Here is a 22,308-nt window from a genome sequence, read left to right on the forward strand (position 1 = left end):
GGGGCACGCGGCACGACAGAAGCATAGCTACGGAGGTACATAGAGGTACGCGGTACGACAGAAGGAAAAGGTGCGGAGGCACAGTAGAGGTACGCGGCGCGACAAAAGGAAAAGGTGTGGAGGCACAGTAGGGGTACGCGGTGCGACAGAAGACACAGGTGCGGAGGCACAATAGAGGTACGCAGCGAGACGTAAGGCGAAGTGCGGAGATACGTAGTGTAGCAGAAGGTGCTCTGCGTGGATACGCTAGAAATCATAAGATGGGGTGCGGAGCCATGCAACCCAGATAAGGAAAAACTGCGGATCTATCCTAAAACATTTGTTGGTTATCTTTTATCTATTGCTGCAGAGTTTTGGGTTTAATTTCTGGTTTTACCTTTCTGTTTACAACATTCTGAGAAGTTGGGTGACTCTTTGGTTGATTGTATAAGGAGTTTGGGTGATTTGCATGTACTTGATGATTATTTGATCTTCTTGGATCCAGTTTGAAAATTTATGACAAGTGGTCCTTGAAAGAAAAGAAGTGGGGGGTTGTAGCTCCCTTCTAGGAGAGACTGGAAAATGAGAGAGAGTTGTAGCTCTCTGTAGGTTGCAGCCTGCGTACTGGTAAAGGACTGCACCAGTACAAAATCATTGTAAAAGGAGTTTCTAATTGAAAGAAGATAGAGACATATTGCAGCAGGTGGTTTTCACCCACATTGGGTTTCCACCTTATATCTGGTGTTCTTTGGTGTGACTAGCTGTTTTTCTTGTTCATGCTCATTATTTTATGGTACTGACATACAATATCTGAAGAATAATTCAAAGTATAAATATATTGAAAAGAATTTGATAATACTTATTCACCCTCCCTCTCAGTATTATTTCCAACAATTGGTATAAGAGCAGGTCCTTCTGAAGGAGCTTGATTGCTTGAAGGAAGATCTATCATCATGAGCAACTACGAGAGGGAAGCATCAATCAGGCCACCGATTTTTGATGGGACAAACTTTGTGTATTGGAAGGTAAGAGTTACTGCCTATCTTCAATCTTTGGGTATAGAAGTCTGGGACATCATAGAAACAGGGTATACTTTTCCATCAGCTACTCCTACAGATCCAGCTGAGAAGAAGAAATATGAAACAAATGCAAAGGCAATCAATACTCTTTTAGGATGTTTATCTCAATCAGAATTTGTGAAAGTTATGCAGTATAAATCTGCAAAAGAAATATGGGAAAAGATTGTTCTGAGCTATGAAGGAGATGATCAGGTAAAACGTGCCAAACTTCAAACCCTCAGGATTCAATATGAAAATCTCAAGATGTATAATGATGAAAGTGTGGCTAACTATTTTCTTCGTGTGGATGAGATTTTTAATTGTATGAAAAATTTGGGTGAAGAAATAAAAGAGGCTATTGTGGTTGAAAAAGTTCTAAGATCTTTGTCACCTAGGTTTGAATCTAAAGTTTTTGCTATAAACGAAAAGGAGAATCTACAACATCTTAAAATGTCACAACTGCATGGAATTCTAACTGCTTATGAAATGAGGAAAGGAGGTCCATCTGACAGGAGAGAAGCTGCCTTCAAGGCTTCAGGCAAAGGAGAGTACTATGAATGAGGACATGGGTTAGAAGAAGAAGAAGAATCAAATTTTGTCAGAAATCTTCAATGGGGTGCTGGACGGTTCAGAGGTAAGTTACCCTTCAAATGCTTTTCTTGTGGAAGAGTAGGTCACTATGTTGCCAAATGTCCTCATAAGGATAAGATCGACAAGGGAAAGGAACCTATTAGATGGAACAAGAAATAGAATGCAAATAAGTAAAGCTACTACACTCATGAAGACAGTGATGGTCTATCAAATAGTGATGAAGATGAACGAGGTAATGACTATAAACTGTTAATGGCCTTTGAAGATGATGATTACATGGATGCTATAGATGTGGATAGCTTTTATGAAGAGATTTCTAGACTCAAGACATGTATAGAAGAAAAGAATGTGATCATTGATACTCTCCAATTTCAAATTGATGAAAAAGAAAAATTTCTTGAAAAGTTAGAATGTGAAATTGTTGGCCTTAGAAAAGAAATTGAGAAAACAAAGGCTATTAATCTTAAGTTTGTCAAAGGATCTGAAACTCTGGATGAGATCATCAATGTACAATGTTCTCCGCTAAACAAGATAGGTCTGGGGTATAAAGGAGAAACATCTCAAGCATCCACCTCAAAGAGTTATCTTGATGCAGCAAGAAGGAATGAGCAAAAGCACAATGGAGATCACCAGGTAAAGCAGGGATGAATTACATCAAGAACAAACAAAGACTACCAGGTAAACCAGGGGCAATCTGTCTTAAGGGTGAACAAAAGCTACAACCAGCCACAGGTAAAATCTTCTCAATTTGCTTCAAGAATGGATGACAATAGAAATTACAATCATTTGGCCGGTAGATTTGATAACCGCAGAAGTTTCTTCAATGGCCAATATTTCTCTTGCCATAACTTTGGTCACAAAGCAGCTCAATGTGTTGCATATAAAACAATCATGACTAGAGAAGCTCGAAAAGAAAGAAGTATGACTGGGATTACAAAAAGGACCTATAACAACTTTTCGGCTCTTGAAAATGAAATTGAATGTTCTATTTGTAATAACTTCGGTCATGAAGATTCTAAATGCAGGAGTAGGTTTGAGCAGACAAAGGAACAAGCCTCAAGCACCAGAACATGGAGAATAAAGGAACCACAATTAGAAAGATGTGGGATAGCCTTTTATGTAGAGGGACAGGAAAATCTATGGTACATCGACAGTGGATGTTCGAAGCATATGATAGGTGATAAAGAAAAACTTGAATCATACTCTGCTTTAGAAAAGGGAAAGGAAGTTTCTTTTGGAAATGATACTCCTGCAGCTATAAAAGGAAAAGGCACAGCTCAGTTGAAAGAAAAGGTCAAAGCTGGAAATGTTTTGTATGTTGATGGCTTGAAGCATAACCTTCTGAGTGTCAGTCAGATGTGAGATCAAGGAACCGAGGTAATATTTCGATCAAATGGATGTAGTGTTCGTGATCTTGATACAGGGAAAACAATGATCAAAGGTAGAAGAACTCCAAATAATCTATACATATTTGAAGAAGGACAACAACAATGCTATTTGAGCAAGGATGATGAACATTGGTTATGGCACTGGAGGTTGGGGCATCTAAGCTTTTCACAAATAAGGAAGGCATGCAAATATCAGGCAGTTCGTGGTCTTCCAGATATCAAAATTCTAGACAACACCATATGCAAATCATATCAGTTTGGTAAGCAAACCAGAACCAACTTCCCGGAGAAGGAAGGATCAGCCAGCAGGCCTCTTGAACTAGTCCATACAGATGTATGTGGTCCTTTCAGGACAAGGTCACCTCGAGGAGAAGAATACTTGATATTATTCATTGACGATTTCTCCAGGTTTGTTTGGTTAGGACTTTTGAAGCACAAAGACGAAGCATTCAAAAATTCAAATCCTTCAAAGCCTTGGTTGAAAATGAATCAGGTTACAAAATTAAGTGCCTCTTGACCGACAGAGGTGGGGAATTTACCTCAAATGAATTTTTCGATTTCTGTGAAGAACATGGGATAAGAAGGGAATTCTCTACAGCTAGAACTCCTCAGCAAAATGGAGTGGTGGAAAGGATGAACAGAACAGTCCAACAAATGGCTCGTGCTATGCTTGATGAGTCTGGAACTCCCGAAACTTTCTGGGGTGAAGCTGCATATGTTGTAGTTGTTATTATCAACAAAACAAATGTCCGAGTGAACAGCACTCAAACTCCTCATGAGCTCTAGTATGGTGAGACTCCTTCGGTAAAGCATTTCAAAAATTTTGGGAGCAAATGCTATATTAAGAATACTGATAAGCAACTTGGAAAAATTGAACCTAGAGCAGATGAAGGCATTCTTCTTGGTTATTCTCCACACAGCAAAGCATATAAGTGCTACAATAAAAGACTTGGAAGAATTGTTGACAGCATTGATGTAGTGGTTGATGAAAAAGGATACATTCCTAGGCAAGTAAATAACGAAAAATATCGAAGAAAATGAAGACTACCCTCAAAGACAGAATGATGAAGAAGAAGAACCTCAAGGAGCACCAGAGGAACAAATAAGGATAGAAGAGAAGACTCCATCTAGGTACGTTCAGAAGAATCATCCAGAATCTTAGATTTTGGGGCAGAAAGAAGCAGGTGTACAAACAAGAAGAACAATTGCAGAAGCTTCAAGATATTTGGCATTACTCTCCTCCATTGAACCACAAAATGTAAGATAGGCATGCAAAGATGAATGTTGGGTCAAAGCAATGGATGAAGAACTTGAGCAGATCGAAAAGAATAACACTTGGGAGTTGGTTCCTAGACCAAAGGATAAGAATGTTATAGGGACAAAATGGATCTTCAAGAATAAGTTGAATGAAAATGGGGAAGTAATTAGAAACAAGGCCAGACTTGTTTGTAAAGGGTATGCCCATCAAGAAGGAATAGATTTTGAAGAAGCTTTTGCTCCTGTTGCAAGACTTGAGGCCATCCGAATGTTCCTTGCTCTCTCAAGCTTTCAAAAGTTCAAAGTATTTCAAATGGACGTGAAATCATCCTTTTTGAATGGAGACTTAGAAGAAGAAGTATACATTGAGCAGCCAGATGGTTTCATTCTTGGAAATGATCCAAATCTTGTATGCAAACTGAAAAAGGCTCTCTATGGTCTTAAACAAGCTCCAAGGGCTTGGTACTATTGTTTGGACAAATATCTTCATCAACAAGGTTTTTCAAAAGGATCAGCAGATAGCAATCTTTATATAAAAATTGAAAATAACAAATTGCTAATACTTGCTATGTATGTAGATGATATTATCTTTGGTAGCAATGAAGAAGCTATGAGTCAAAGCTTTGCCTTGGTGATGCAGAAAGAATTCGAAATGTCTTTGCTTGGAGAACTGACATATTTTCTTGGATTGCAAATCCAACAAAATGAAGGAGGAATCTTCTTGTCTCAAACCAAGTATCTCAAGCAGATTTTGAAGAAATATGGTATGGAAGATGCAAAAACAGTATGTACACCCATGGTCACAGTATGTAACCTCGGTGAAAATGATGAATCAGTAGCAGTGCATCAACCAACCTACAGATCTATGATTGGAAGTCTACTTTATTTGACAGGTACCCGACCAGACATCATGCATGCAGTGGGAATAGTTGGAAGATTTCAGGCAAATCCAAAGGAAACTCATCTTTAGGCAGTGAAGAGAATTTTCAAATATCCTCAAGGGACTCAAAACTATGGCTTATGGTATCCTAGAGATACAGATCTCACACTTCATGCTTACAGATGCAGATTGGGCCGGAAGCATGGATGACAGGAAGAGCACAAGTGGTGGTGCATTCTTTATGGGTTCCAGATTAGTATCTTGGTTCAGCAAGAAACAGAGTTCAATTGCTTTATCTACAGCTGAAGCGGAATATGTGGCTACTGCATCTTGCTGCACTCAACTCCTTTAGATGATGCAGACCTTGCAAGATTTTCAAATCACTTGTACACCACCTATCTCCATCTTATGTGATAATACAAGTGCAATCAACATTTCGAAGAACCCAATCATGCATTCAAAGACCAAGCACATACCAATCAAGTATCACTTTCTCCGGGAACAAGTGCTTGAACAAAAGGTCAAGTTGGAGTATGTTCCTTCTAAGGAACAAGTTGCTGATATACTCACCAAACCATTGCCCAGGGAGACCTTTGAATACCTCAGGAAAAGGTTGGGGTTGTTGATGCATCATCCTGTTGTTGACTCTCTTCTGATTGTTGGTTGTACACAAGGTTCATCTGGGGTATATGCGTACATTTGCTGAGTTGCAGATTGGTCGAAGATCGAATGGCACAGGTTCAAGGGGAGCATATAATGCATTGTTGGCATTATGGAGGAAGTACAGAAGGAATATTGCTGCAATATGTCTCTATCTCTTTCATGGTCATTTATGGTGTTTGGTGGATTATGGTTCTTCTTTGTAGATCTGGTTTATAGTCAAGGGGAGCATGTTCTTAGGGGGAGCATAACCCTTTGCCCTTGATGTCAAAGGGGGAGAATGACGTTGAGGATCTTGAGATTGCCATCAAGTCCAAAGGGGGAGATTGTTGGCATTATTATTCTGGTATGGCTCTATGATACAAGTGTTGTACTTGATGGCAACTCACTCAAGTGGCAAAACTCTGTTCAGGCTCTCAAAATGATGGAAATTAAGAGGTTCGCAGGAGAATGGTCCAAAAGGTGCGGACCCACAAGTTCTCCGTCCAGGAAGTGCGGTCATACCCGCAGGTTATCCATTCAGAAGGTGCAGTCCCGCAGTTCACTCACTTCAAGGCAGAGAAGCGCGCTCACGTGGGGTTTCTTATGTTTGGCCCGTGGTATTTAGCCCATTGTTCTTGATCCTATGGTTTTGGCCCGTGGTACAGGATCTAAAGTATTGAACCCCGGTTTGGATCCCTTGTATTGGTTTTTGATGGTTTTGCCCCATGGTGTGAATAAGGGCTTGACTATAAATAGGGAAGGAGATCACTTGGCTATGGTATCTTTCTGTTACACTAAAAAATGTCACCATGACCATTTACAATTAGGATGACTCTATCAACAGTCATGCTACCCTCTTAGGCAAGTCATATGCCTCTGCTTTCCATGTCAAACTCCAAAAAAGAGAGAAAGTCTTTCTAAATGTATTTATCTCTGGGGACGCAGGTTCTCTCAACCTTACCTGCGGGGACGCACCAAATGTTCACAAAAACTGCGTCTTTGGACGCTCTATATGTAAAGGTGCAGGTGCGTCCCCCTGAAAAGGTTGAAATGCGCAAGTTTCATCTTTAAAAAGTCACTTGTGGTCATTTCTAGAGCATTCTAGAAGGTTGTTCGACGTGTATTGAGCGCCTCCAGATGGTTCATGCACTCCTACCAAAGAGGAACTTATCCCATCAATAGGGGAGCTATCCCATCCAAAGAGGGGATTATCCCATTGATGGTGGACCTGATTAACTTCCTCTTGAGCACTATAAGTACAGGCATTGGGCCAGAAGGAGGGGAGGTTGAAAGCTATACATTTCTAAGGGTAAATGTTGCAGGAATTAGGACTCCCATTTAGAAGCTTGTGAGGAGAGATTGCCATCTTTGCTTGTTCTATTTGGAAGTGGGTGAGCTTTGTCAAAGTAAAGGAGAACTCTTGTGGACCCTGGAAGGAGCTTGCACAACACCAAGGCTCAGGTTGTAATGGTTCCTTTTGATTACCTTTAATGCAAATTGGTCCATTCTTCTTAATAGCTTGTTGTTTATGAGTTATTTCATGTACTCCTTGGTCTATATGTTGAATATGCTTTGTTTTATGTTATAATCAGGTGCTATTTAATTGTTTGACTGTTGGTGATTGCAGGTTTTGGAGAAAAGGAGGAGCTCATCCAGATCAACAAAGCTTGGACTTCTACAACAGCGTTTGGACAAAGGTAAGAACGAAACACTTGATTTCTCATATCATAATGCATGTTTAGAGAAGGATAGCTATAGTTTGTTTTGTTTGTCATTAGAATGTCTTAGACTTCTAGGAAGGTCGGTTGTGTCCGCACTTTTGACTGATTCCGTGTGACAAATTGGCGACTCCGCTGGGGATTCCATTGATGAGAAAAGTCTTTTCCTTTGTGTGAACTTTGCTTTGAGAAAATTGGTTTATTTTTCTAGTTTTGGCTCTGTGATTCTGTCTCTGGGTGGGTTAGCTTAGGATTAGTTTTATTTTGGCTTTTCTTGAGTTTTTTAGTAGGACGCACCCTCTGAGTGCTGCACAGTGCGTCCCTGGACGCACTTTTGCTGTGCGCACAGAGCGGGCCCGCACCTGTGCTAACGGGTTGCCTGCATCCCCTGCCAAAATTTGAGAAAATTCCATTTTTTACACTTTTTGCTCTTAGATTTTGTTTTTTCTTAGTTTTTTCTGCCCAGATTCATTAGTCCCTTGCCAAAAATCTTCACCTAAGCTTGTTTCATTAGCATTCCTGCTCTAAGCTTTCATCAATTGGGTGTTTTGAGTCTCTTTTTTGAGAAATTATTAATTTGATTTCCTTTGGTCATTACTTGGAGGTTTGTCTCAGTCCTTTCACAATTTTGCATCTTTTTGCTTCTGTTTTTGCAAAAAAAATTCCCCCTCATTCGCCGGGGGGGGCTAAATTGTGTATGAGTGTTAATCGCCTTTGAGTGTTTTTATTTTTGATCTTTGGAACTCTCGCCCAATTTTCTCGACTTGCACTTGATTGGTTCTTAGATTACATTAGAATCGTCTTGTGTTTGAGAATTCTCTTGCATAGATTACATTTGTATAATTAGAATTCTCATTTTCAGAATATGAATGAAAAATGTGCATAGATTACATTTGCATACTTTTCAAGTGAATTGTGCATAGATTACAATTGCATAGTTTACATTCTGAAAAATCAATTGTAGATTTAGATCAGCTTTCTTTGATTTGAATTTACACAAAAATAAAAAAATAAAAAAATTGGTTTGGAATTGATTTGCATTAGTTTTTCTTGATAAAATTAGTGCATTAGAGAATCTGTTATATTTTCTCTTAGTGATCAATTTTTGCATTGTTGGAAGTGAATGGAAACTCTCTCCTTGCTTTAGTTAGGATTCATCGAATTGAAAGGATTGCATTATCATATTCGATTGCATTCAGTTGAGTCGGGTCATAACACCATTGGTTTCGTATCCATTTACCCATTTGAGTAAAAACAGACTTAATAACACAGCGCTTAGTTAAAATTCATCTAGTAATTTTTACATTTCTAGGGCTCTGATACACCAACATAGCTTAGGCTAGTGTCTTGGAGTAGGAGAGTAATTAACTCTCCAAGACAGCAAAACCAAACAAGTAGCTTATCTTGTGGTAGGATAAATCCAACTGTTTCATTTGTACTCTGGGAAAGCTCCTCTTAAAGGAGAAGCACGAGCTCGTGTCCGAACCAGTGAGGGGATCAATCCTCCCTCGTTGGGAACGATGCCAGACACGCACGTATTACAAATGGTAAACCTCGGATTAACCATTGTCGAGGAGCCAGGGGTCACTTGTCGGTAAACCTTGGATTATTGTCAAGGAGCCGGCAAGGGGATTGAGCTTGATACTCTGCCCTTGCGTGCTGTCGGAGTGTAGACTGTTCCCCCAGGTGCATTTGTTGCGATTGGTAACCTTAGTGACCATTATCTTAGGATTCTACCCAAGGTGACGGTGGAGGGAAGATCCCACTGTACCTGGAGCAGATGTCGGTTATACTCACTTGGATTTTCTGGGGGGTTCACTTCACTCAAGACGGTTAAAGTGGAGGAACTTGGTCCAGTCTATTCATTAAGCAGGTTGTCGGGGTAACTGTTCCACCCACTATTTCTGTACTGGATTCTGCGAGGTTGGGCTTCATCACCAACTAGTGTTTTCGGTCCAGAGAGCTTACTGTTTGTGTGTGGTTTGACTCCTAGATTTGATAGCGCATGTTAATTTGTTTGTTTTTACTTTTAGAGACCATAGGTGTGAATTGTGAATTTTAATTGTTAGGTGTGCATTGTGAATTGTTAATTTTAGTTATAAATTGTTAATAAAATTGACACTGAAGTTGAATATAATGGCAAATGTTCCGGAATTTATCAACCTAGGAACCCCTCCTAATGAGAATCCTAGTACTTTTCCTTACTTTGGAAATGTTGGTCCTCCTTATATGGCTACTTTGTCATTACCTGGATTTACAATAGGATTACCGATATGGTTATTTTCAACTTCGTTGGCCCAAAGTACTCCAATTGTTCCACCTCAACCGGATGCTTCACCTCAACAGAGTTCACCATCTCAACATCACCAACCTTCTGTTGACCCTCTACCTTCTTCGCCTAATTTTTCTTCCTCCATTTCTTCCTCTTCGCCTGGTAAAAGCCTTGATGCTAGTAACCAGGAGGCTAAGCAGAAGAAGAAAGGGAAGAAGAAGAAGAAGAAGAAGAAGCAAGATAAGAAAGAAGTCAACCAACCAACCATGGATGTAAGTGTTGGTTGTGTTGAGGAAAACTCCGACATGCATCGTAAACCCAAATACCCTTGCAGACTTTGTAAGGGTGACCACTTCCTTGTCAATTGTCCTAGTATTCCAAAGGTCTTGGAAGTATGGTCAGAAAAATCTCATCAACTTTCTATTGATCCATCAACCAGTGATAGTCAGGTTCCTGGGAAAAAGGGTAAAGTTAGGTTTCCTTGTAAGTTATGCAAAGGGAATCATCAAACTCACATTTGCCCTCACATGGATGAAGCCTCAACATTGTTGGAAAAACTTACTGTTCCACAGCAAGAATTTCCAACTGGTTACCGTAAACTTTCTCCCAACCTACCGTCAACTGACGGAGTGATTGATCTAAATTCAAGTACAGTCAATCACACTCTTCCATTGGAGAGTGAAACTCATGTCACTCAGGTTGATGATCCATTAGTTGATCAAGTGGTCGATTCAATTTCACATTCGGTCGATCCCACTTTCCATTTAGAGAGTGAACTTCATACCGCTCAGGTTCTTCTTGTTACATCAGATTCTTTTATGCCGGGGGGCATTTCACCTGTTTCTACAGAACCCCCGCCAAGTACTGAGGTCTTTTCCTTTGATTGGAATAGACTGACAGAACCTCGTCTTCCTTCCTCCATCCCTTTCCAAATCATTGTCAAGGCTGGTGGTAGGGACATACATCGTACTCAGGTAGATGAAGGTGCTTCTGTTAGTATTTTATCCTCAACTGTTTGGAAAGCTTTGGGTTCCCCTCAGCTTGCGCCTATTACGCAGAATCTGAAAGCTTTTAACAGAACCATTAGTGAACCTTTAGGGATCCTTCCTAATTTTTCTATTACCTTGGAAGGTAAAACTATCTGTATTGATCTTATGGTAGTTCGAGGTCCCTTGGATTTCAATTTACTCCTTGGGCGAGACTATGTTTATGCAATGAAAGCTGTCGTATCGACACTCTTTCGCGTGATGTCTTTCCCTCACAATGGAAATATTGTGACTGTAGATCAGCTTTCGTTCCCTAGTCTTGTCTCAACTACCAATAATATGACACCCCTAAATGTTCTTGATTCTAAAGTGGTATCTACCCTGCCACGGGTTAATTATGTGGCAACTGGTCCCATGTTTTCAGTTACCGATGTAAGTGAGCCTCTCACTGTTGATTTACATCCGGTAATTGACATGGAAAACTCTATGGGATTACTTGAACACGATGTTCTTATCCCTTTTGAGTCCCTTGACATGTGTTCCTTCCAAAGAACTATTCTTCCTTCTGATGAAGACCTTTTGGAAGCCATGATCAAGGTGTGTCCATTGACATGATCAGTGTGAGTGAGGATAGTTTGTTCCCGTCTCAACCTCGTTAAAAAATGAAACTGGAAGTCATGAGCATAGTTCCTTGTCTTGTGTCAAGCTCATTAAAAAAATGAAACAAGAAGTTGCGAGGACAGTTCCTTTTCCTGTGCCAACCTCGTTAAAAAATGAAACAGGTGTCCACGAGGATAGTTTGTTCCTCTCTCAACCTCGTTAAAAAATGAAACTGGATGGTACGAGGAAAGTTCCTTTTACTGTGTCGACCTCGTTAAAAAATGAATCAGTGAGTACGAGGATAGTTTTTTCCTGTATCAACCTCGTTAAAAAATGAAATAGGCTGTAACGAGGAAAGTTCCTTTTACTGTGTCAACCTCGTTAAAAAATGAATCAGTGTGTGCGAGGATAGTTTTTTCCTATCTCAACCTCGTTAAAAAATGAAACTGGATGTAGTGAGGAAAGTTCCTTTTACTGTGTCAACCTCGTTAAAAAATGAATCAGTGTGTACGAGGAAAGTTCCTTTTACTGTGTCAACCTCGTTAAAAAATGAATCAGTGTGTGCGAGGATAGTTTTTTCCTATCTCAACCTCATTAAAAAATGAAACTGGATGTAGTGAGGAAAGTTCCTTTTACTGTGTCAACCTCGTTAAAAAATGAATCAGTGTGTACGAGGAAAGTTCCTTTTACTGTGTCAACCTCGTTAAAAAATGAAACAGGCTAGTATGAGGATAGTTCTTTTACTGAGTCAACCTCATTAAAAAATGAATCAGGTAGATTTTAGGATATGTAGGTAGACTGTAAAAAGTAGGGTTTTGAGGATAGTTCCTGTTACTGAGTCGACCTCATTAAAAAATGAATCAGGTTTGAGGATAGTTCCTGTTACTGGGTCGACCTCGTTAAAAAATGAATCAGGTTTGAGGATAGTTCTTTTCTTGTGTCAACCTCCATAAAAATGAAACAACTCCCTTTTCAAGTTAAATATTGAAAGTAAACCTTCATTTCATCCAGCCGGTTGAATGCAATGAAGCCTGGGGGGCATGTACCTTGCTTTGCATCATTATGCTAGGGGCATGTGAACTTCTTGAGCATAGTTCCTTGTCTTGTGTCAAGCTCTTTAAAAAATGAAACAAGGGTAGGTTAAATAGGTAGATTGTAGAGCGTAGTCATGAGCATAGTTCCTTGTCTTGTGTCAAGCTCATTAAAAAATGAATCAAGGATTTTAGAGCACAGTTCCTTGTCTTGTGTCAAGCTCGTTAAAAAATGAATCAAGGTTTTTAGAGTAGAGTTTTTGTTAGGTAGATTGTAGAGAGTAGTTATGAGCACAGTTCCTTATCTTGTGTCAAGCTCGTTTAAAAAATGAAACAAGGGTTTTGAGGATAGTTCTTTTCCTGTGTCAACCTCACTAAAAAATGAAACAACTCCCACAAGTCTTTCCATGATCTTGAAAGTTAAGCTTCATTCCATCCACCTCATTGAATGCAATGAAGCTTGGGGGGCATGTACCTCATTTTGCGTCATTATGCTGGGGGCATGTGAACTTATAACAAGCATAGTTTTTCGTTTCAAGCTTGCATAAACATGAAACTGGATCCGAGCATAGTTCTTTTCCTGTGTCAAGCTCGTTAAAAAATGAAACAAATCCTCCTCTAATTAAGTTGAGAGTTTGACTAGACCTCATAGATGTTAGGTTGTATGTTTAGGTTAGTTATTTCAGTTTTTGTATAATTTTCTTACAGTTTTAGGTCGAGTCTTTCAAATGATCTCGTTCATGAACCTCATTTCATCCAACTGGTTGAATGAAATGAAGCTGGGGGGCATGCGCTCTAGAAGTTATGCTTAGGGGGCATCAAGCACAGTTTTATCTCTGTTTCAAGCTTGTGTAAAAATGAAACTACTTTGAAGCATAGTTTTTATCTGTTTCAAGCTTTTGTAAAAATGAAACCTATCTCGAGTCAATTTCAGTTATTTTCAAGACTCGTTAAACTCATGAAAATCCCGAGATTATTTTGCTATTTTTCATTCTCGTAAAACAAATGAAAATGCCGAGTTCTTTCCGTCTTTTCCTGCTCGTAAATTAAATTGAAAGTCGGCCATATGAGTACATTTTTATCATTTTTTCGAACTCATTAAAATTTATGAAAAAGTGAAAACCATGAGTACATTTTTATCCCTTTTTCGAACTCGTTAAAACTTACGAAAAAGTGAAACCTCAGAGTCATCTTTTAAGCCCTTTTCTGACTCCTAAAATATGAAAAGATTGCCGAGCGTTTCTTTTACACTCGTTAAAATGGAATTAAAAGATGGTCCCCTTATAGCTCTTTTCTGACCGTAAAAACAGGAAAAGATTGCCGGGTTTTTGTCGTTTCAAACTCGATATGGAAATAAAACGACGTGTCCTTGATCGCTTTTTACTTTTCAGGTCAGTGGCACTAATTATGAAAGTACTCCTTGGTCGCAAGATCAAGCGGTTCCCCCAGGTATTATTTTATACTTTTTCGGGCTTGAGGGACACAAATCTACGAAAAAGTTCAACTTGGAGTCTTCTTAAGTTTTTCAGACTCTCTAAAATTGAAAAACGCCGAGTTTCTCCTATATTGGGCTCGTTAAACATTTCACAGTAAAGGACCTGTTCAATTACAAACGGGAACGAACCACTCCTTCCTAGGGTTCGAATCAAAACTAGGATGGACTCATCCGAAGGATGAGCTTATAATAAAGCATATGTTATCCTCCTCAAGCTTGTTAAAAAATAAAGAGGTACTTGCCAGAAATGGTGGGGGAAAAGAGAGAAGAATGAGCCTATTTGTTATCTTTTGTCTCAGAAGAAACTTTATTACCACTCTTGGACACGACACTTTTCATTCACCTGGGTTGGGAAATCCTTTACCTCACAGTTGATCAAACCACTTTGAAAGTCTTCAGCTGGGTTCCGGGGATTAACTTTGAGTCGTTTATCACCAAGCCATCTGTTGTGTCGTTATGTGTTCAAGAGGTCTGCAAGCAAAACTTTCATCTGCAAAATACTTGTCATCCATTTGACCATCCCTGAGTCAGTCCTTACAGCAACATTTCTTCAACTTGAACAATGATTTCGTGTTGCGGGCTTGCCTGCAACGGGTCACTTTCTATCGACATCAGCACATTATCTAGAGAGATGACTTAGAAATCGTCAGTACCTTGAGGTCTGCATGCATCAATGGCAGGTTTCTCGCCTTTGACGTCAGTTTACATCATTGACTTTCGATCGAAGGATTCCGTGAAATTTTCGACATCAACTCATTCATTCACATCTCATGGATTGTACTGGGTACTTTGAGAACCATTGACATTACTGGTGGTCTCTCTCACGCTTGTTAACAGTTTACATCATCGACTGGTAATCAAGTGGTTTCTACCATGTTCGACATCAACTCATTTATTCGCATGGCTAGAATCGTACCAATTCGGGAAGTAGAAATGAAGACCCTGGATCTAGTTTCCACCATCCAGGCTGCAAGGAGTTTTGTATTCATTATCTAAGTAGACTAATCATAAACAGATGGCTGCGCCCATACTGTGTCTACAAAAGTCTATGATTATGATGTACTGCAAGATCATTCCTGTATCAGAGTAGTTAGTCTGTTAGTCAAAGTTTTAATTTGAGTATGGGAATGCCTACCTCAGTGATGATATAATCTTATACATGTATTTTGTGTTGAAAATTGCAGGTTCTGACCAGGCTCTCCACGAGATAATCCTTGAAATGATAAATCGCTTCACCCTTCCTAGATAATACAAAACCCTAATCTATTTCAGGCTTCACACTTTAGGGGGCAATCTGTTACACTAAAAAATGTCACCATGACCATTTACAGTTAGGATGACTCTATCAACAGTCATGCTACCCTCTTAGGCAAGTCTTATGCCTCTGCTTTCCATGTCAAACTCCAAAAAAGAGAGAAAGTCTTTCTAAATGTATTTATCTCTGGGGACGCAGGTTCTCTCAACCTTACCTGCGGGGATGCACCAAATGCTCACAAAAACTGCGTCTTTGGACGCTCTGTATGTAAAGGTGCAGGTGCGTCCCCCTAAAAAGGTTAAAATGCGCAAGTTTCATCTTTAAAAAGTCACTTGTGGTCATTTCTAGAGCATTCTAGAAGGTTGTTCGACGTGTATTGAGCGCCTCCAGATGGTTCATGCACTCCTACCAAAGAGGAACTTATCCCATCAATAGGGGAGCTATCCCATCCAAAGAGGGGATTATCCCATTGATGGTGGACCTGATTAACTTCCTCTTGAGCACTATAAGTACAGGCATTGGGCCAGAAGGAGGGGAGGTTGAAAGCTATACATTTCTAAGGGTAAATGCTGCAGGAATTAGGACTCCCATTTAGAAGCTTGTGAGGAGAGATTGCCATCTTTGCTTGTTCTATTTGGAAGTGGGTGAGCTTTGTCAAAGTAAAGGAGAACTCTTGTGGACCCTGGAAGGAGCTTGCACAACACCAAGGCTCAGGTTGTAATGGTTCCTTTTGATTACCTTTAATGCAAATTGGTCCATTCTTCTCAATAGCTTGTTGTTTATGAGTTATTTCATGTACTCCTTGGTCTATATGTTGAATATGCTTTGTTTTATGTTATAATCAGGTGCTATTTAATTGTTTGACTGTTGGTGATTGCAGGTTTTGGAGAAAAGGAGGAGCTCATCCAGATCAACAAAGCTTGGACTTCTACAACAGCGTTTGGACAAAGGTAAGAACGAAACACTTGATTTCTCATATCATAATGCATGTTTAGAGAAGGATAGCTCTAGTTTGTTTTGTTTGTCATTAGAATGTCTTAGACTTCTAGGAAGGTCGGTTGTGTCCGCACTTTTGACTGACTCCGTGTGACACTTTCCAATTGGAATATCTTAAGATCTGAAATATTAGGTTATCAATGTTAAAAGCTTGATCTAAATCAAAGTAAATTTGAAGGTGAATCTATCAAGTCGTGATCTCACGGGCGCATGATCAGATCTGTGCATCTGACTGTCAATGGCACATAGGAGGGCTGCTAATTCGGTCCAAATCAAAGGTCCGCAGGTGATTCACAGTTCAGGTGTGGAGGTTCGCAGTCCAGTGAAAGGTGCAGGTGTGGAGGTACGCGGCATGACAGAAGCCGCAGGTGCGAAGGTATGCGGCTCTATAGAAGGAAAAGTACGAAGGTACATTAGAGGTACGCGGCGCGACAGAAGGTGCAGTTGCGTAGGCACGCGGCGTGACAAAAGCGTAGTTGCGGAGGTACATAGAGGTACGGGGCACGACAGAAGGAAAAGGTGCGGAGGCACAGTAGAGGTACACGGCGCGACAGAAGGAAAAGGTGCGGAGGCACAGTAGGGGTACGCGGCGCGACAGAAGACACAGGTGCGGAGGCACAGTAGAGGTACGCAGTGAGACGGAAGGCGAAGTGCGGAGACATGCAGTGTAGCGGAAGGTGCTCTGCATGGATACGCTGGAAATCATAAGATGGGGTGCGGAGCCACGCAACCCATATAAGGAAAAACTGCGGATCTTTCCTAAAACATTTGTTGGTTATCTTTTATCTATTGCTACAGAGTTCTGGGTTTAGATTTCTGGTTTTGCCTTTCTGTTTACAACATTATGAGAAGTTGGGTGATTCTTTGGTTGATTGTATAAGGAGTTTGGGTGATTTGCATGTACTTGATGATTATTTGATCTTCTTGGATCCAGTTTGAAAATTTATGAAAAGTGGTCCTTGAAAGAAAAGAAGTGGGGGGTTGTAGCTCCCTTCCAGGAGAGATTAGAAAACGAGAGAGAGTTGTAGCTCTCTGCAGGTTGCAGCCTGCGTATTGGTAAAGGACTGCACCAGTAAAAAATCATTGCAAAAGGAGTTTCTAATTGAAAGAAGATATAGACATATTGCAGTAGGTGATTTTCACCCACATTGGGTTTCCACCTTATATCTGGTGTTCTTTGGTGTGACTATCTGTTTTTATTGTTCATGCTCGTTATTTTATGGTACTGACATACAATATTTGAAGAATAATTCAAAGTATAAATATATTGAAAAGAATTTGATAATACTAATTCACCCCCCCCCTCTCAGTATTATTTCCAACATACCATCCATCTGAAGATGAACATAGCATTTCATTCCAGCATTTAAGATTTTTCATGTTGTGTGGAATTTCTTTACCTGATTTACTTGCAAATTGTCTTTTACATTCCAGCACTAGAGTTGCCTTGGTGTTAATTGCCTTTCCAATTGTTTTCTATCTGATTCTACAAAGCATTTCCTTTAAGAAAGAGGATTAGAAATAGGAAAAGTTCATACCATTTCTAGCATTGACTGTGCTTCATCTCTAAGTTTACGAAACCCTCAAGTTGACAATTAAGTGTTGAGGAGTTTTCTCAAGCGCAATTCCTGCACCCAACAATTTGTACACAAACAAAACCAACGCATTCATCTGTTTCTTCCGTGACGAGCTACATGACTGGTTTTCTAAATTGGTTGATAGTCAAGGGACATGGAGGCTTGATGGCCCTATAGTGTAGACTTTGGAACTAGTGCGAAGTCTGGAAGAATTAGGAAGAAATATCACCTGGGTCATGGATCATTGGATTGATCGCACACTTAGAAGTTTTGTGACTGAGTTTGCGATCGATAGAAATAGCAGCTATAATGAAGTAGAACATCGACTCTTTAAGGGACCGCAAGATAAGTATTTGAAATCATTAAAGACTTGGATTAAAAAGTTGTTATGTGAAAAGAGGGTTATGTAGTTACATTAATGTTTAGGGCTATACGAAGTGGGAGATCCTTTAAAGGAAACAAAGGATTGAGCTCAGAATATAGTCCGCTCATTGAACCCCCTTCAAGTGATGACAAAGGGATGGTGTTGACTACTCTACGAAGTGTAGTTTAGTTAATTAAGTAGGGTATCCCAAGGATACCTCATCCATCCACTCCATCTCCATCTCCACCTCCACCTCATATGCCTACACCTTCACCTCCACCTCCACCTCCACCACCATTCAACATGGCAAACATGATGAAGATGTTGGTTTGTAAAGGGGTAAGGAGCGAAGATCCTGAATAGTGCCAGTTTGTTGTCGGAGCTGTATGGATGGCACAACAAATTATGAATGATAGCATCAAGAAAGTGCAGCTGGTGATAGCCTTACAAGATCAAGCATTGACATGGTACATTAAGTACTACACTGATAACCCCACTGCAATGTTGGTAGAGACCTAACAAACTATGAACAAGGAGTTTAGAAAGCCTAAGTCAGAGGCGCAATCGTTGATTGAGTTCAAAGAGATTTGACAAAAGGTATGTGAGACGCCTTGGGATTTTGATCAGAGGGTGAAATGCCTAATCAGGCATGCCAATATGGTGACTATAGATTCCCAGCATCATGACTGGTATATAGCATCGATCTTGCCCCACTTAAGAGTACCTTTGTCACAACAAAAGGTAGCAACGCAAGCAAAATCCTTAGAAATTGTGATGAGGTTGGACACCTCACCCGTATAGGATACAAAACTTGGAGTGAAACACATTCACTCATAGCTAGAAAGCTTGCACTTGGAGTTGTGGATCCTGAAGAAAGGAAAGGAAGCCCAATCATAGGTGCATGTTGATTCTTGAAGTCTAGTGCTTGAAATGGAATATCCATGGGAACAATAAGGACCATTGCCTAGTCTATAAGAACTATCTTATTGGGGGAGGTCATGTTCCCTTGAAACCAAAGAGTAACATTGGACCGAGCATGGGAGTTGCACCATACTGTGCTATTTGTTAGGTTATGGGACAACATGCGACTGGTAATTTTTATTTACTATAGAAGTTTGTATAGACCCTCAATAGTTGTTTTGCAATTTCTATAAATCTGTAGGTCATGATGAACTCCATTGTAGAATTTATGATCTAATGATGGATAGGACCCCTACCTACCGAATCCGGGAAGATAATTGGCCTCAGGATCATGGTGCAAGAGTGGCGTGCGGAGGATTCCAAGGCTAAGGATGAGGAACAGGGGCAGAAATGGTCAAGGACATGAGCAGGTAATTTTATGTAATTGTGGTGAAGCAAGACACTTTGCGCGAGATTGCACAAACCCCACACATTTTTCATGTCAGTATTGTCAACAGTTTGAACATGTGATAGAGGAATGTCTGGTCCTTATGGCAAAGATGCAAGAAAAGAAGACGTAGCCCCAACAGCCTACATAGAACATCCAGATGATGAGGGAAGAGCCCCGTGAAGTAGATCATAGCATAAATATAGTAACAAGGAGTGGTAGGTCCAATGGTGAAAATAAGGGCAAGCAGCCTGAGATTGATGGGTGGGTGTGCAAGGATGCTGAGAAGGAAATAGACTTTCACCTTAATTTTGCTAAAGCAACCCTCATGGAAGAAAAGAAGAACTTCACTGAGGCCTCCACCTGAGGAAGCCAAGAGAAAATGCCAGAAAATAGTATGACACAAGAGGTCGATCCTTCGGTATTAGCTATGTTTTTGAAGACTTGTATGAAGTTATTGTGCGATAAGAAAGCAGTAGAAGCATTACAAGAGTTAGTCCACAAGTATGTAAATAAATAAAAGGCCCCTACTAAACAGTGCACAGTGAGAAAAATTGGTAAGCATAAGAAATGAATGGGGCACGAGGTGAGATTGACTGTGCAAATAGGAGAATATGAAATGAACCAGGTAATCTTAGATCTGGGATCTGATGCAAACATCCTACCTAATCAAATGTGGGAAAGGATGGGTAGACCTACACTACAGTGGTCTCCTACTCAACTGCACATGGAAAATCAACAAAAGATTATTCTGATGGGACACTTATACAATGTAACAGTAGACATTGAGGGTTCAATGATGCAGGCTAACTTTGAGGTCATTGAAATAGTGGATGATAGTAACCTATACCCCACACTACTAGGAATTAATGGGGCTTTTGATATGGACATGGTAATAAACTTGAAGAAGCAGAAGATTACGTTTGAAATGAAGTCACTTAGGGTTGTAGTCCCACTACACCCTGCTGAAGGAGTGCCTTATACTAAACATGTTCATGACTTTGTGGAAAGTGATGATGATCTGGATCAGATATAAAAGATCATAGCACGAAATGAAGATTGGATCAATCTTACAACCGATGGAAGAATTGCATGGGACAGGGATAGTTCCTGCACCTTAGACTCGGATGAAGAGCTTGAACACTGACATAATCGATTGCATGAAGAATCTATGCTCGGATGAAATATGATGACCAAATCACTACGGTGTGCCTCAACTGAGGAAAGGAATATTTCACATTATTATGGTTTGATTGATCTAGATCTGTTTTTAGATGAATTTGAAAGGGAAGTACTGGAATAACATCGCTTCCAAGCACTGGAGTTGGCACTGCATGGTACGTCTGCTTGTTCGTTGGGTATGCACAAGGAGAGATTTGATAGATGGAAGGCATATAGAAGAATGATTAAATTAAGGTTTGGGTATGCTAATACCCAGCTGACAGAAAAGTACAGTGGGAAGGATGATTCGCACAATCATTTGGCATGATGGACTAAGGCCTGGGGAATAGAACCATAACCAAAATGCGTGCACATTTTTTGTCATACCCTGGATACAATCCTGATGAATTGGATTTTGGAAATGGAGCTTCACCATGGGACGACAGAATGTGATATCTTAAGAGAAATTTTCTTATTGACTTTCAATTTTGAGAATGGTTTTGAATGCATTGATGAAACACTCCAGGAGATAAAATCATCTAGATTTAAAGCACCTAAGGAACCTGTATAATGGGCTCAACCGAATTGGAGTACACAACTGCGTAATGCACTAGAATGTTACAATGTGACTACTAAAGAGGAAGAAGAAGACCCATAGAATATTAACATTACAAATATAGAAGGACAGTGCAAAGTTGAAGGATCGAAAGCTGAGAACCTGGATATATCAGAACCTCTAAAAACTAGACAAGTAAATATTGGATCTGAAGCAGAGCCTAAGTTAGTGAAGGTAGGAGACTATTGGGACAAAGATACAGTTGATAAGGTGGATGAGCTATTGCGTGAATACTAGGATTTGTTCCCAACAAAGATTTCAGATTTGAAGGGGATCATAGGAGATTTAGGTGTAATGAGAATCACTTTGAAACCTAACATGAAGCCCATCAAGTAGAGACCTTATCATCTCAATCTGAAGTATAAAGAAAAGGTGCACCAAGAGCTTGATAAAATGTTAGATGCCGGTATTATTGAACCAATAAAGGAATCTGGTTGGATGAGCCCAATGGTTTCCAAGAGAAGAAATAGAAAGGCGAAATCAGGATATCCGTAGATCTAAGAAAGTTGAATGATGCATGCGTGCATGATCCATTTCCAATGCCATTTACAGATGAAGTATTAGAGAATGTTGGTGAATAGGAAGCTTATTCATTTACTGATGGATTTTCAGGATATCATCAAATAAAAATTGCATCAGAAGAAATACAACCTTTGCGACAGAGTGGGGTTTCTTTCAGTATACAGTAATGCCATTCGGATTGAAGAACGCACCTGCAATGATCTCCCAAGTAGTAATCGTGTCATTTAAGGAATTTACTCATAAACTTTTGGAGGTTTATTTTGATGATTGGAATGTGTTTGGATTGGTGAAGCACCACGTTGCAAGTCTGGGCGTTATGTTGGGTACATGTCGAAGGTATCAAATCACGCTGAATTTGAAGAAGTGCATATTTTGTGTGCCCATTGGAATTTTTCTTGGCCATGTCATATGTAAGCAAGGATTGATGGTGGACCCTATGAAGATCACTATTATTGTGAATTTGGAAGCTCTTGGGAATGTAAAACAGTTATGTGTGACATTGGGGCACACTGGGTATTATAGAAATTTTATCAAGGCATATGCTCAGATAACCGCACCGATGAAAATTACTG

Source organism: Pinus tabuliformis, chromosome Q (assembly GCF_031772625.1).
Source record: "Pinus tabuliformis cultivar Carrire ecotype Pingquan chromosome Q, CPIR1, whole genome shotgun sequence".
NCBI lineage: Eukaryota > Viridiplantae > Streptophyta > Pinopsida > Pinales > Pinaceae > Pinus > Pinus tabuliformis.